We start from the raw sequence: 14,673 nt of genomic DNA, 5'->3' as shown, positions 1-14,673 counted from the left end.
CGTTTGGTAGTACCCAAAGTGTTCCTCCGGTAAACTGGAGTTGCATAATCTCATAGTTATAGGAACATGTATAAGTCATGAAGAAAGCAATAGCAACATACTAAACGATCGGGTGCTAAGCTAATGGAATGGGTCATGTCAATCAGATCATTCTCTTAATGATGTGATCCTGTCAATCAAATAACAACTCATTGTTCATGGTTAGGAAACATAACCATCTTTGATTAACGAGCTAGTCAAGTAGAGGCATACTAGTGACACTATGTTTGTCTATGTATTCACACATGTATTATGTTTCCGGTTAATACAATTCTAGCATGAATAATAAACATTTATCATGATATAAGGAAATAAATAATAACTTTATTATTGCCTCTAGGGCATATTTCCTTCAGTCTCCCACTTGCACTAGAGTCAATAATCTAGATCACATCACCATGTGATTAACATTGATAGTTCACATCATCATGTGATTAACACCTATAGTTCACATCGTCATGTGACCAACACCCAAAGGGTTTACTAGATTCGGTAATCTAGTTCACATTGCTATGTGATTAACACCCAAAGAGTACTAAGGTGTGATCATGTTTTGCTTGTGAGAGAATCTTAGTCAACGGTCTTTCACATTCAGATCCGTTATGTATTTTGCAATTTTCTATGTCTACAATGCTCTGCACGGAGCTACTCTAGCTAATTGCTCCCACTTTCAATATGTATCTAGATCGAGACTTAGAGTCATCCAGATCCGTGTCAAAACTTGCATCGACGTAACTTTTTACGACGAACCTTTTGTCACCTCCATAATCGAGAAATATTTCCTTATTCTACTAAGGATAATCTTGACCGCTGTCCAGTGGTCTACTCCTAGATCACTATTGTACTCCCTTGCCAAATCAGTGCAGGGTATACAATAGATCTGGTACACAGCATGGCATACTTTATAGAACCTATGACTGAGGCATAGGGAATGACTTCCATTCTCTTTCTATCTTCTGCCATGGTCGGGCTTTGAGTCTTACTCAACTTCACACCTTGTAATACAGGCAAGAAACTTTTCTTTGACTGCTCCATTCTTGAACTACTTCAAAATCTTGTCAAGGTATGTACTCATTGAAAAACTTATCAAGCGTCTTGATCTATCTCTATAGATCTTGAAGCTCAATATGTAAGCAGCTTCACCGAAGTCTTTCTTTTGAAAAACTCCTTTCAAACACTCCTTTATGCTTTACATAATAATTCTACATTATTTCCGATCAACAATATGTCATTCACATATACTTATCAGAAATGCTATAGTGCTCCCACTCACTTTCTTGCAAATACAGTCTTCATCGCAAGTCTGTATAAAACTATATGCTTTGATCAACTTATCAAAGCGTATATTCCATCTCCGCGATGCTTGCACCAGTCCATAGATGGATCGCTGGAGCTTGCACATTTTGTTAGCACCTTTTGGATTTGACAAAACCTTCTAGTTGCATCGTATACAACTCTTCTTTATTAAATCCATTAAGGAATTCAGTTTTGTTTATCCATTTGCCAGATTTCATAAAATGCGGCAATTGCTAACATGATTCGGACAGACTTTAAGCATTGATATGAGTGAGAATCTCTCATCGTAGTCAACACCTTGAACTTGTCGAAAACCTTTTTGCGACAATTCTAGCTTTGTAGATAGTAACACTACTATCAGCGTCTGTCTTCCTCTTGAAGATCCATTTATTTTCTATGGCTTGCCGATCATCGGGCAAATCCATCAAACTCCATACTTTGTTCTCATACATGGATCATATCTCAGATTTCATGGCCTCAAACCATTTTGTGGAATCTGGGCTCATCATCGCTTCCTCATAGTTCGCAAGTTTGTCATGGTCTAGTAACACGACTTCCATAACAGGATTACCATACCACTCTGGTGCGGATCTCACTCTGGTTTACCTACGAGATTCGGTAGTAACTTGATCTGAAGTTACATGATCATCATCATTAGCTTCCTCACTAATTGGTGTAGTAGTCACAGGAACAGATTTCTGTGATGAACTACTTTCCAATAAGGGAGAAGGTACAATTACCTTATCAAGTTTTCTACTTTCCTCCCACTCACTTCTTTCGAGAGAAACTCCTTCTCTAGAAAGTTTCCGAATTTAGCAACAAAAGTCTTGCCTTCGGATCTGTGATAGAAGGTGTACCCAATAGTTTCCTTTGGATATCCTATGAAGATTTACTTCTCCGATTTGGGTTCGAGCTTATCATGTTAAAACTTTTTCACATAAGCATCGCAGTCCCAAACTTTAAGAAACGACAGCTTAGGTTTCTTGCCAAACCATAGTTCATTCGATGTCGTCTCAACGGATTTAGATGGTGCCCTATTTAACGTGAATGCAACCGTCTCTAATGCATAACCCCAAAACGATAGTGGTAGATCGGTAAGAGACATCATAGATTGCACTATATCCAATAAAGTACGGTTATGACGTTCGGACACACCATTACATTGTGGTGTTCCAGGTGGCATGAGTAGTGAAACTATTTCACATTGTTTTTAACTGAAGGCCAAACTCGTAACTCAAATACTCTTTTCTATGATCAGATCGTAGAAACTTTATTTTCTTGTTACGATGATTTTTCACTTCACTCTGAAATTCTTTAAACTTTTCAAATGTTTCGGACTTATGTTTCATCAAGTAGATATACTCATATCTGCTCAAATCATCTGTGAAGATCAGAAAATAATGATACTTGTCGCGAGCCTCAATATTCATCGGACCACATACATCAGTATGTATGATTTCCAACAAATCTGTTGCTCGCTCCATTGTTCCGAAGAACAGAGTCTTAGTCATCTTGCCCATGAGACATGGTTCGCAAGCATCAACTGATTCATAATCAAGTGATTCCAAAAGCCCATCAGCATGGAGTTTCTTCATGCGCTTTACACCAATATGACCTAAACGGCAGTGCCACAAATAAGTTGCACCATCATTACTAACTTCGCATCTTTTGGTTTCAATATTATGATTATGTGTATCACTACGATCGAGATCCAACGAACTATTTTCATTGGGTGTGTAACCATATAAGGTTTTATTCATATAAACAGAACAACAATTTGTTCTCTTACTTAAATGAATAACCGTACTACAATAAACATGATCAAATCATATTCATGCTCAACGCAAACACCAAATAACACTTATTTAGGTTCAACGCTAATCTCAAAATTATAGGGAGTGTGCGATGATGATCATATCAATCTTGGAATCACTTCCAACACACATCGTCACTTCACCCTTAACTAGTCTCTGTTTATTCTGCAACTCCCGTTTCGAGTTACTAATCTTAGCAACTGAACTAGTATCAAATACTGAGGGTTTGCTATAAACACTAGTAAAGTACACATCAATAACATGTATATCAAATATACTTATGTTCACTTTGCCATCCTTCTTATCCACCAATCACTTGGGGTAGTTCCGCTTCCAGTGACCAGTACCTTTGCAGTAGAAGCACTTAGTCTCAGGCTTAGGACCAGACTTGGGCTTCTTCACTTGAGCAGCAACTTGCTTGCTGTTCTTCTTGAAGTTTCCCTTCTTCCCTCTACCCTTTTCTTGAAACTAGTGATCTTGTCAACCATCAACACTTGATGTTTTTCTTGATTTCTACCTTCGTTGATTTCAGCATCACGAAGAGCTTGGGAGTTGTTTCCGTTATCCCTTGCATATTATAGTTCATCACGAAGCTCTACTAACTTGGTGATGGTGACTAGAGAATTCTGTCAATCACTATCTTATCTGGAAGATTAACTCCCACTTGATTCAAGCGATTGTAGTACCCAGACAATCTGAGCACATGCTCACTAGTTGAGCGATTCTCCTCCATCTTTTAGCTATAGAACTTGTTGGAGACTTCATATCTCTCAACTCGGGTATTTGCTTGAAATATTAACTTCAACTCCTGGAACATCTCATATGGTCCATGACGTTCAAAACGTCTTTGAAGTCCCGATTCTAAGCCGTTAAGCATGGTGCACTTAAACTATCAAGTAGTCATCATATTGAGCTAGCCAAACGTTCATAACGTTTGTATCTGCTCCTGCAATAGGTCTGTCACCTAGCGGTGCATCAAGGACATAATTCTTCTGTGCAGCAATGAGGATAAACCTCAGATCACGGATCCAATCCGCATCATTGCTACTAACATATTTCAACACAATTTTCTCTAGGAACATATCAAAAATAAACATATGAAAGCAACAACTCGAGCTATTGATCCACAACATAGATATGCTAATACTACCAGGACTAAGTTCATGATAAATTAAAGTTCAGTTAATCAAATTAATTAAAGAACTCCCACTTAGATAGACATCCCTCTAATCCTCTAAGTGATTACGTGATCCAAATCAACTAAACCATAACCGATCATCACGTGAGATGGAGTAGTTTTCAATGGTGAACATCGTTATGTTGATCATATCTACTATATGATTCACGCTCGACCTTTCGGTCTCCGTGTTCCGAGGCCATATCTGTATATGCTTGGCTCGTCAAGTATAACCTGAGTATTCCGCGTGTGCAACTGTTTTGCACCCGTTGTATTTGAACGTAGAACCTATCACACCCGATCATCACGTGGTGTCTCAGCACGAAGAACTTTCGCAACGGTGCATACTCAGGGAGAACACTTCTTGATAATTTAGTGAGATATCATCTTATAATGCTACCGTCAATCAAAGCAAGATAAGATGCATAAAAGGATAAACATCACATGCAATCAATATAAGTGATATGATATGGCCATCATCATCTTGTGCTTGTGGTCTCCATCTCCGAAGCACCGTCGTGATCACCATCGTCACCGGCGCGACACCTTGATCTCCATCGTAGCATCGTTGTCGTCTCGCCAATCTTATGCTTCAACGACTATCACTACCGCTTAGTAATAAAGTAAAGCATTACATCGCGATTGCATTGCATACAATAAAGCGACAACCATATGGCTCCTGCCAGTTGCCGATAACTCGGTTACAAAACATGATCATCTCATACAATAAAATTCAGCATCATGTCTTGACCATATCACATCACAACATGCCCTGCAAAAACAAGTTAGACGTCCTCTACTTTGTTGTTGCAAGTTTTACGTGGCTACTACGGGCTTAAGCAAGAACCAATCTCACCTATGCATCAAAACCACAATGATAGTTTGTCAAATAGACTCTATTTTAACCTTCGCAAGGACCAGGCGTAGCCACACTTGGTTCAACTAAAGTTGGAGACACTGTCGCCCGCAAGCCACCTATGTGCAAAGCACGTCGGGGAAACCGGTCTCGCGTAAGCGTACACGTAATGTTGGTCCGGATCGTCTCGTCAAACAATGCCGCCGAACCAAAGTATGACATGCTGGTAGGCAGTATGACTTATATCGCCCACAACTCACTTGTGTTCTACTCGTGCATATAACATCAACATAAACAACCTAGGCTCTGATACCACTGTTGGGTTTCGTAGTAATTTCAAAAAAATTCCTACGCACACGCAAGATCATGTGATGCATAGCAACGAGATGGGAGAGTGTTGTCTACGTACCCACGCAGACCGACTGCGGAAGCGTTGACACAACATAGAGGAAGTAGTCGTACGTCTTCACGATCCAACCGATCAAGTACCGAAACTACGGCACCTCCGAGTTCGAGCACACGTTCAGCTCGATGACGATCCCCGGACTCGGATCCAGCAAAGTGTCGGGGAAGAGTTCTGTCAGCACGATGGCGTGGTGACGATCTTGATGCACTACAGCAGCAGGGCTTCGCCTAAACTCCGCTACAGTATTATCGAGGAATATGGTGGCTGGGGCACCGCACACTGCTAAGGAATAGATCACGAGGATCAACTTGTGTGTTCTAGGGTGCCTCTACCTCAGTATATAAAGGACCAAAGGGGGGAGGCTGGCCGGCCACAAGGGGTACGCCAGGAGAGTCCTACTCCCTTTGGGAGTAGGATTTCCCCTCCCAATCCTAGTTCGAATAGGATTCCTTGAGGGGGGAAAGAGAGAGAGGGGGCCGGCCACCTCTCCTAGTCCTAATAGGACTAGGGGAAGGGGGAGGCGCACAGCCACCTTGGGCTGCCCCTTTCTCCTTTCCACTAAAGCCCACTAAGGCCCATATAGCTCCCGGGGGGTTCCGGTAACCTCCCGGTACTCCGGTAAAATCCCGATTTCACCCGGAACACTTCCGATATCCAAACATAGGCTTCCAATATATCAATCTTTATGTCTCGACCATTTCAAGACTCCTCGTCATGTCCGTGATCACATCCGGGACTCCAAACAACCTTCGGTACATCAAAATGCATAAACTCATAATATAACTGTCATCGTAACCTTAAGCGTGCGGACCCTACGGGTTCGAGAACAATGTAGACATGACCGAGACACGTCTCCGGTCAATAACCAATAGCGGGACCTGGATGCCCATATTGGCACCTACATATTCTACGAAGATCTTTATTGGTCAGACCGCATAACAACATACGTTGTTCCCTTTGTCATCGGTATGTTACTTGCCCGAGATTCGATCGTCGGTATCCAATACCTAGTTCAATCTCGTTACCGGCAAGTCTCTTTACACGTTTCGTAATACATCATCTCACAACTAACATATTAGTTGTAATGCTTGCAAGGCTTATGTGATGTGCATTACCGAGAGGGCCCAGAGCTACCTCTCCGACAATCGGAGTGACAAAACCTAATATCGAAATACGCCAACCCAACATGTACCATTGGAGACACCTGTAGTACTCCTTTATAATCACCCAGTTACGTTGTGACGTTTGGTAGTACCCAAAGTGTTCCTCCGGTAAACGGGAGTTGCATAATCTCATAGTTATAGGAACATGTATAAGTCATGAAGAAAGCAATAGCAACATACTAAACGATCGGGTGCTAAGCTAATGGAATGGGTCATGTCAATCAGATCATTCTCTTAATGATGTGATCCCGTTAATCAAATAACAACTCATTGTTCATGGTTAGGAAACATAACCATCTTTGATTAACGAGCTAGTCAAGTAGAGGCATACTAGTGACACTATGTTTGTCTATGTATTGCACATGTATTATGTTTTCGGTTAATACAATTCTAGCATGAATAATAAACATTTATCATGATATAAGGAAATAAATAATAACTTTATTATTGCCTCTAGGGCATATTTCCTTCAGAACAAAGGTATATGTGATATACATGTTATTGATGTGTACCTTACTAATGCTCGCAGTAGCACCTGGGTATTTGATACTGGTTCTGTTGCTAATATTTGCAACTCGAAACAGGGACTACGGATCAAGCGAAGATTGGTTAAGGACGAGGTGACGATGCGCGTGGGAAACGGTTCCAAAGTCGATGTGATCGCAGTCGGCACGCTACCTCTATATCTACCTTCGGGATTAGTATTAGACCTAAATAATTGTTATTTGGTGCCAGCGTTAAGCATGAACATTATATCTGGATCTTGTTTGATGCGAGACGGTTATTCATTTAAATCAGAGAATAATGGTTGTTCTATTTATATGAGTAATATCTTTTATGGTCATGCACCCTCGAAGAGTGGTCTATTCTTGTTGAATCTTGATAGTAGTAACACACATATTCATAATGTTGAAGCCAAAAGATGCAGAGTTGATAATGAGAGTGCAACTTATTTGTGGCACTGCCATTTAGGTCATATCGGTGTAAAGCGTATGAAGAAACTCCATTCTGATGGACTTTTGGAACCACTTGATTATGAATCACTTGGTACTTGCGAACCGTGCCTCATGGGCAAGATGACCAAAACACTGTTCTCCGGTACTATGGAGAGAGCAACAGATTTGTTGGAAATCATACATACAGATGTATGTGGTCCGATGAATATTGAGGCTCGTGGCGGATATCGTTATTTTCTCACCTTCACAGATGATTTAAGCAGATATGGGTATATCTACTTAATGAAACATAAGTATGAAACATTTGAAAAGTTCAAGGAATTTCAGAGTGAAGTTGAAAATCATCGTAACAAGAAAATAAAGTTTCTACGATCTGATCGTGGAGGAGAATATTTGAGTTACGAGTTTGGTGTACATTTGAAAAATTGTGGAATAGTTTCGCAACTCACGCCACCCGGAACACCACAGCGTAATGGTGTGTTCGAACGTTGTAATCGTACTTTACTAGATATGGTGCGATCTATGATGTCTCTTACTGATTTACCGCTATCGTTTTGGGGATACGCTCTAGAGACGGCCGCATTCACGTTAAATAGGGCACCATCAAAATCCGTTGAGACGACACCTTATGAACTATGGTTTGGCAAGAAACCAAAGTTGTCGTTTCTGAAAGTTTGGGGCTGCGATGCTTATGTGAAAAAGCTTCAACCTGATAAGCTCGAACCCAAATCGAAGAAATGTGTCTTCATAGGATATCCAAAGGAAACTATTGGATACACCTTCTATCACAGATCCGAAGGCAAGACTTTTGTTGCTAAATTCGGAAACTTTCTAGAGAAGGAGTTTCTCTCGAAAGAAGTGAGTGGGAGGAAAGTAGAACTTGACGAGGTATCCGTACCTGCTCCATTACTGGAAAGTAGTACATCACAGAAAACCGTTCCAGTGACACCTACACCAGTTAGTGAGGAAGCTAATGATAATGATCATGAAACTTCAGATCAAGATACTACTGAACCTCATAGATCAACCAGAGTAAGATCCGCGCCAGAGTGGTACAGTAATCCTGTTCTAGAAATCATGCTACTAGATCATGATGAACCTACGAACTATGAAGAAGCGATGGTGAGCCCAGATTCCGCAAAATGGCTTGAAGCCATGAAATCTGAGATGGGATCCATGTATGAGAACAAAGTATGGACTTTGGTTGACTTGCCCGATAATCGGCAAGCAATTGAGAATAAATGGATCTTCAAGAAGAAGACTGATGTTGACGGTAATGTTACTGTCTACAAAGCTCGACTTGTCGCAAAAGGTTTTCGACAAGTTCAAGGGGTTGACTACGATGATACCTTCTCACCCATAGCGATGCTTAAGTCTATCCGAATCATGTTAGCAATTGCCACATTTTATGATTATGAAATTTGGCAAATGGATGTCAAAACTGCATTCCTGAATGGATTTCTGGAAGAAGAGTTGTATATGATGCAACCAGAAGGTTTTGTCGATCCAAAGGGAGCTAACAAAGTGTGCAAGCTCCAGCGATCCATTTATGGACTGGTGCAAGCCTCTCGGAGTTGGAATAAACGCTTTGATAGTGTGATCAAAGCATTTGGTTTTATACAGACTTTTGGAGAAGCCTGTATTTACAAGAAAGTGAGTGGGAGCTCTGTAGCATTTCTGATATTATATGTGGATGACATATTACTAATTGGAAATGATATAGAATTTCTGGATAGCATAAAGGGATACTTGAATAAGAGTTTTTCAATGAAAGACCTCGGTGAAGCTGCTTACATATTAGGCATAAAGATCTATAGAGATAGATCAAGACGCTTAATTGGACTTTCACAAAGCACATACCTTGAAAAGATTTTGAAGAAGTTCAAAATGTATCAAGCAAAGAAAGGATTCTTGCATGTGTTACAAGGTGTGAAGTTGAGTAAGACTCAATGCCCGACCACTGCAGAAGATAGAGAGAATATGAAAGATGTTCCTTATGCATCAGCCATAGGATCTATCATGTATGCAATGCTGTGTACCAGAGCCGATGTGTGCCTTGCTATAAGTCTAGCAGGGAGGTACCAAAGTAATCCATGAGTGGATCACTGGACAGCGGTCAAGAACATCCTGAAATACCTTAAAAGGACTAAGGATATGTTTCTCGTATATGGAGGTGACAAAGAGCTCGTCGTAAATGGTTACGTTGATGCAAGCTTTGACACTGATCCGGACGATTCTAAATCGCAAACCGGATACGCGTTTACATTAAACGGTGGAGCTGTCAGTTGGTGCAGTTCTAAACAAAGCGTCGTAGCGGGATCTACATGTGAAGCGGAGTACATAGCTGCTTCGGAAGCAGCAAATGAAGGAGTCTGGATGAAGGAGTTCATATCCGATCTAGGTGTCATACCTAGTGCATCGGGTCTAATAAAAATCTTTTGTGACAATACTGGTGCAATTGCCTTGGCAAAGGAATCCAGATTTCACAAGAGAACCAAGCACATCAAGAGACGCTTCAATTCCATCCGGGATCTAGTCCAGGTGGGAGACATAGAGATTTGCAAGATACATATGGATCTGAATGTTGCAGACCCGTTGACTAAGCCTCTACCACGAGCAAAACATGATCAGCACCAAGGCTCCATGGGTGTTAGAATCATTACGGTGTAATCTAGATTATTGACTCTAGTGCAAGTGGGAGACTGAAGGAAATATGCCCTAGAGGCAATAATAAAGTTATTATTTATTTCCTTATAATCATGATAAATGTTTATTATTCATGCTAGAATTGTATTAACCGGAAACACAATACATGTGTGAATACATAGACAAACAAAGTGTCACTAGTATGCCTCTACTTGACTAGCTCGTTAATCAAAGATGGTTATGTTTCCTAACCATGAACAATGAGTTGTTATTTGATTAATGGGATCACATCATTAAGAGAATGATCTGATTGACATGACCCATTCCATTAGCTTAGCACCCGATCATTTAGTATGTTGCTATTGCTTTCTTCATGACTTATACATGTTCCTATAACTATGAGATTATGCAACTCCCGTTTACCGAAGGAACACTTTGGGTACTACCAAATGTCACAACGTAACTGGGTGATTATAAAGGAGCATTACATGTGTCTCCAAAGGTAGATGTTGGGTTGGCGTATTTCGAGATTAGGTTTTGTCACTCCGATTGTCGGAGAGGTATCTCTGGGCCCTCTCGGTAATGCACATCACTTAAGCCTTGCAAGCAGTACAACTAAATGAGTTAGTTGCGGATGATGTATTACAGAACGAGTAAAGAGACTTGCCGGCAACGAGATTGAACTAGGTATGGGATACCGACGATCGAATCTCGGGCAAAGTAACATACCGATGACAAAGGGAACAACGTATGATGTTATGCGGTCTGACCGATAAAGATCTTCGTAGAATATGTAGGAGCCAATATGGGCATCCAGGTCCCGCTATTGGTTATTGACCGGAGACGTGTCTCGGTCATGTCTACATTGTTCTCGAACCCGTAGGGTCCGCACGCTTAAGGTTACGATGACAGTTATATTATGAGTTTATGCATTTTGATGTACCGAAGGTTGTTCGGAGTCCGGGATGTGATCACGGACATGATGAGGAGTCTCAAAATGGTCGAGACATAAAGATTGATATATTGGAAGCCTATGTTTGGATATCGGAAGTGTTCCGGGTGAAATCGGGATTTTACCGGAGTACCGGGAGGTTACCGGAACCCCCCGGGAGCTATATGGGCCTTAGTGGGCTTTAGTGGAAAGGAGAAAGGGGCAGCCCAAGGTGGCTGTGTGCCTCCCCCCTTCCCCTAGTCCTATTAGGACTAGGAGAGGTGGCCGGCCCCCTCTCTCTCTTTTCCCCCTCAAGGAGTCCTATTCCAACTAGGATTGGGGGGGGGGGGAATCCTACTCCCAGAGGGAGTAGGACTCTCCTGGCGCGCCTCCTGTGGCCGGCCAGCCTCCCCCCTCTAGTCCTTTATATACTGAGGTAGAGGCACCCTAGAACACACAAGTTGATCCACGTGATCTATTCCTTAGCCGTGTGCGGTGCCCCCAGCCACCATATTCCTCGATAATACTGTAGCCGAGTTTAGGCGAAGCCCTGCTGCTGTAGTGCATCAAGATCGTTACCACGCCGTCGTGCTGACGGAACTCTTCCCCGACACTTTGCTGGATCGGAGTCCGGGGATCGTCATCGAGCTGAACGTGTGCTCGAACTCGGAGGTGCCGTAGTTTCGGTGCTTGATCGGTTGGATCGTGAAGACGTACGACTACTTCCACTATGTTGTGTCAACGCTTCCGCAGTCGGTCTGCGTGGGTACGTAGACATCACTCTCCCCTCTCGTTGCTATGCATCACATGATCTTGCGTGTGCGTAGGAATTTTTTTGAAATTACTACGAAACCCAACAGATACACCTTCTATCACAAATCCGAAGGCAAGACTTTTGTTGCTAAATTCAGAAACTTTTTGGAGAAGGAGTTTCTCTCGAAAGAAGTGAGTGAGAGGAAAGTAGAACTTGACGAGGTAACTGTACCTGCTCCCTTGTTGGAAAGTAGTACATCACAGAAAACTATTTCTGCGACACCTACACCAATAAGTGAGGAAGTTAATGATAATGATCATGAAACTTCAGAACAAGATACTACTGAACCTCGTAGATCAACCAGAGTGAGATCCGCGCCAGAGTGGTACGGTAATCCTGTTCTGGAAATCATGTTGCTAGATCATGATGAACCTACGAACTATGAAAAAACGATGGTGAGCCCAGATTCCGCAAAGTGGCTTGAAGCCATGAATCTGAGATGGGATCCATGTATGAGAACAAAGTATGGACTTTGGTTGACTTGCCCGATGATCGGAAAGCAATTGAGAATAAATCCCATAGGATCAGCAGCTGATCCCAGCCCTCCAGCCGGCGATCCCGAGGTAGCTGGATCTTCTGTGGCATCGGGAGAAGGCGTGGCTGTTGCGCAAGTCCCGGGCCTCATCATTCCCTGATGATGGCGTGGGTCCACCCGGATCAGCTCCGTGCCACGAGCAGGTCACAGGCCTGACAGGACCAATGCTGAATCTCGGTCTGATTGGCGCCTCCAAGTCCGCGCCTGTCTGCTGGCGCGGGCGACGCGTATAGACGCGCGGCGGATCACCAAGCCGGGCGACCGATGGACACATGGCAGAAGGCGATTGGCGCGGCTCGATGGCATCGTCTGGACGGGTTGCATCACGCCGCGTGCCAGACGGGGACTCGCTGCTGGCGCGTGCGGTGCCCGGTGCTATCTCTGGCCCCACTGGCGCTCCGGATCCCGTTGTAGATCCACTAACGGATGTCAGCCGTGGCGATCCCGAGGAGGATATGTCCCCAGCCCCTGTAGACCTGATTTCTACACTGTTTTGCTCGCAATTTTCACCATTTTCTTCGTTGTGTTCTTCTGCATCATCACAAGACTCGCGCACAATATTATCATGAGGGTTAGTCAGCAGTTGATCATCACAATAGTTTCCCCCTTGATTGAAGTTGGTGAGATGAGAAGGTAGAAGAAGAATCTCCTGACGTAGCAAGGCACCATCATTGGGGTGTAGATCTGCGAAGGGGAGTTTGGTTTCATCAAAAACGAAATCTCAAGATATATAGACACGGCCGGTGGACACATGAAAGCATTTGACACCTTTGTGTTGTGGACTATATCCTAGAAAGACACACTGTGTAGATCGAAACATAAGTTTCCATTTGTTGTATGCCTGAGGTGAAGGAAATATGCCCTAGAGGCAATAATAAAGTTATTATTTATTTCCTTATATCATGATAAATGTTTATTATTCATGCTAGAATTGTATTAACCGGAAACATAATACATGTGTGAATACATAGACAAACTTAGTGTCACTAGTATGCCTCTACTTGACTAGCTCATTAATCAAAGATGGTTATGTTTCCTAACCATGAACAAGGTGTTGTTATTTGATTAACGAGATCACATCATTAGTTGAATGATCTGATTGACATGACCCATTTTATTAGCTTAGCACCCGATCGTTTAGTATGTTGCTATTGCTTTCTTCATGACTTATACATGTTCCTATGACTATGAGATTATGCAACTCCCGTTTACCGGAGGAACACTTTGTGTGCTACCAAACGTCACAACGTAACTGGGTGATTATAAAGGAGCTCTACAGGTGTCTCCAAAGGTAGATGTTGGGTTGGCATATTTCGCGATTAGGATTTGTCACTCTGATTGTCGGAGAGGTATCTCTGGGCCCTCTCGGTAATGCACATCACATAAGCCTTGCAAGCATTGCAACTAAAGAGTTAGTTGCGGGATGATGTATTACAGAACGAGTAAAGAGACTTGCCGGTAACGAGATTGAACTAGGTATTGGATACCGACGATCGAATCTCGGGCAAGTAACATACCGATGACAAAGGGAAAAACGTATGTTGTTATGCGGTCTGACCGATAAAGATCTTCGTAGATTATGTAGGAGCCAATATGGGCATCCAGGTCCCGCTATTGGTTATTGACCGGAGATGTGTCTCAGTCATGTCTGCATTATTCTCGAACCGTAGGGTCCGCACGCTTAACGTTACGATGACAGTTACTATGAGTTTATGCATTTTGATGTACCGAAGATTGTTCGGAGTCCCGGATGTGATCACGGACATGACGAGGAGTCTCGAAATGGTCGAGACATAAAGATTGATATATTGGAAGCCTATGTTTGGATATCGGAAGTGTTCCGGGTAAAATCGGGATTTTACCGGAGTACCGGGAGGTTACCGGAACCCCCCGGGAGCTAAATGGGCCTTAGTGGGCTTTAGTGGAAAGGAGAAGGGGCAGCCCATCATGGGTCGCGCGCCTCCCCCCTCCCCTAGTCCTATTAGGACTAGGAGAGGTGGTCGGCCCCCTCTCTCTCTTTCCCCCTCGGGAAATCCTAGT

This window comes from Triticum dicoccoides, chromosome 7A (genome assembly GCF_002162155.2).
Source record: "Triticum dicoccoides isolate Atlit2015 ecotype Zavitan chromosome 7A, WEW_v2.0, whole genome shotgun sequence".
NCBI lineage: Eukaryota > Viridiplantae > Streptophyta > Magnoliopsida > Poales > Poaceae > Triticum > Triticum dicoccoides.
Note: the sequence above shows the minus strand (reverse complement) of the source record.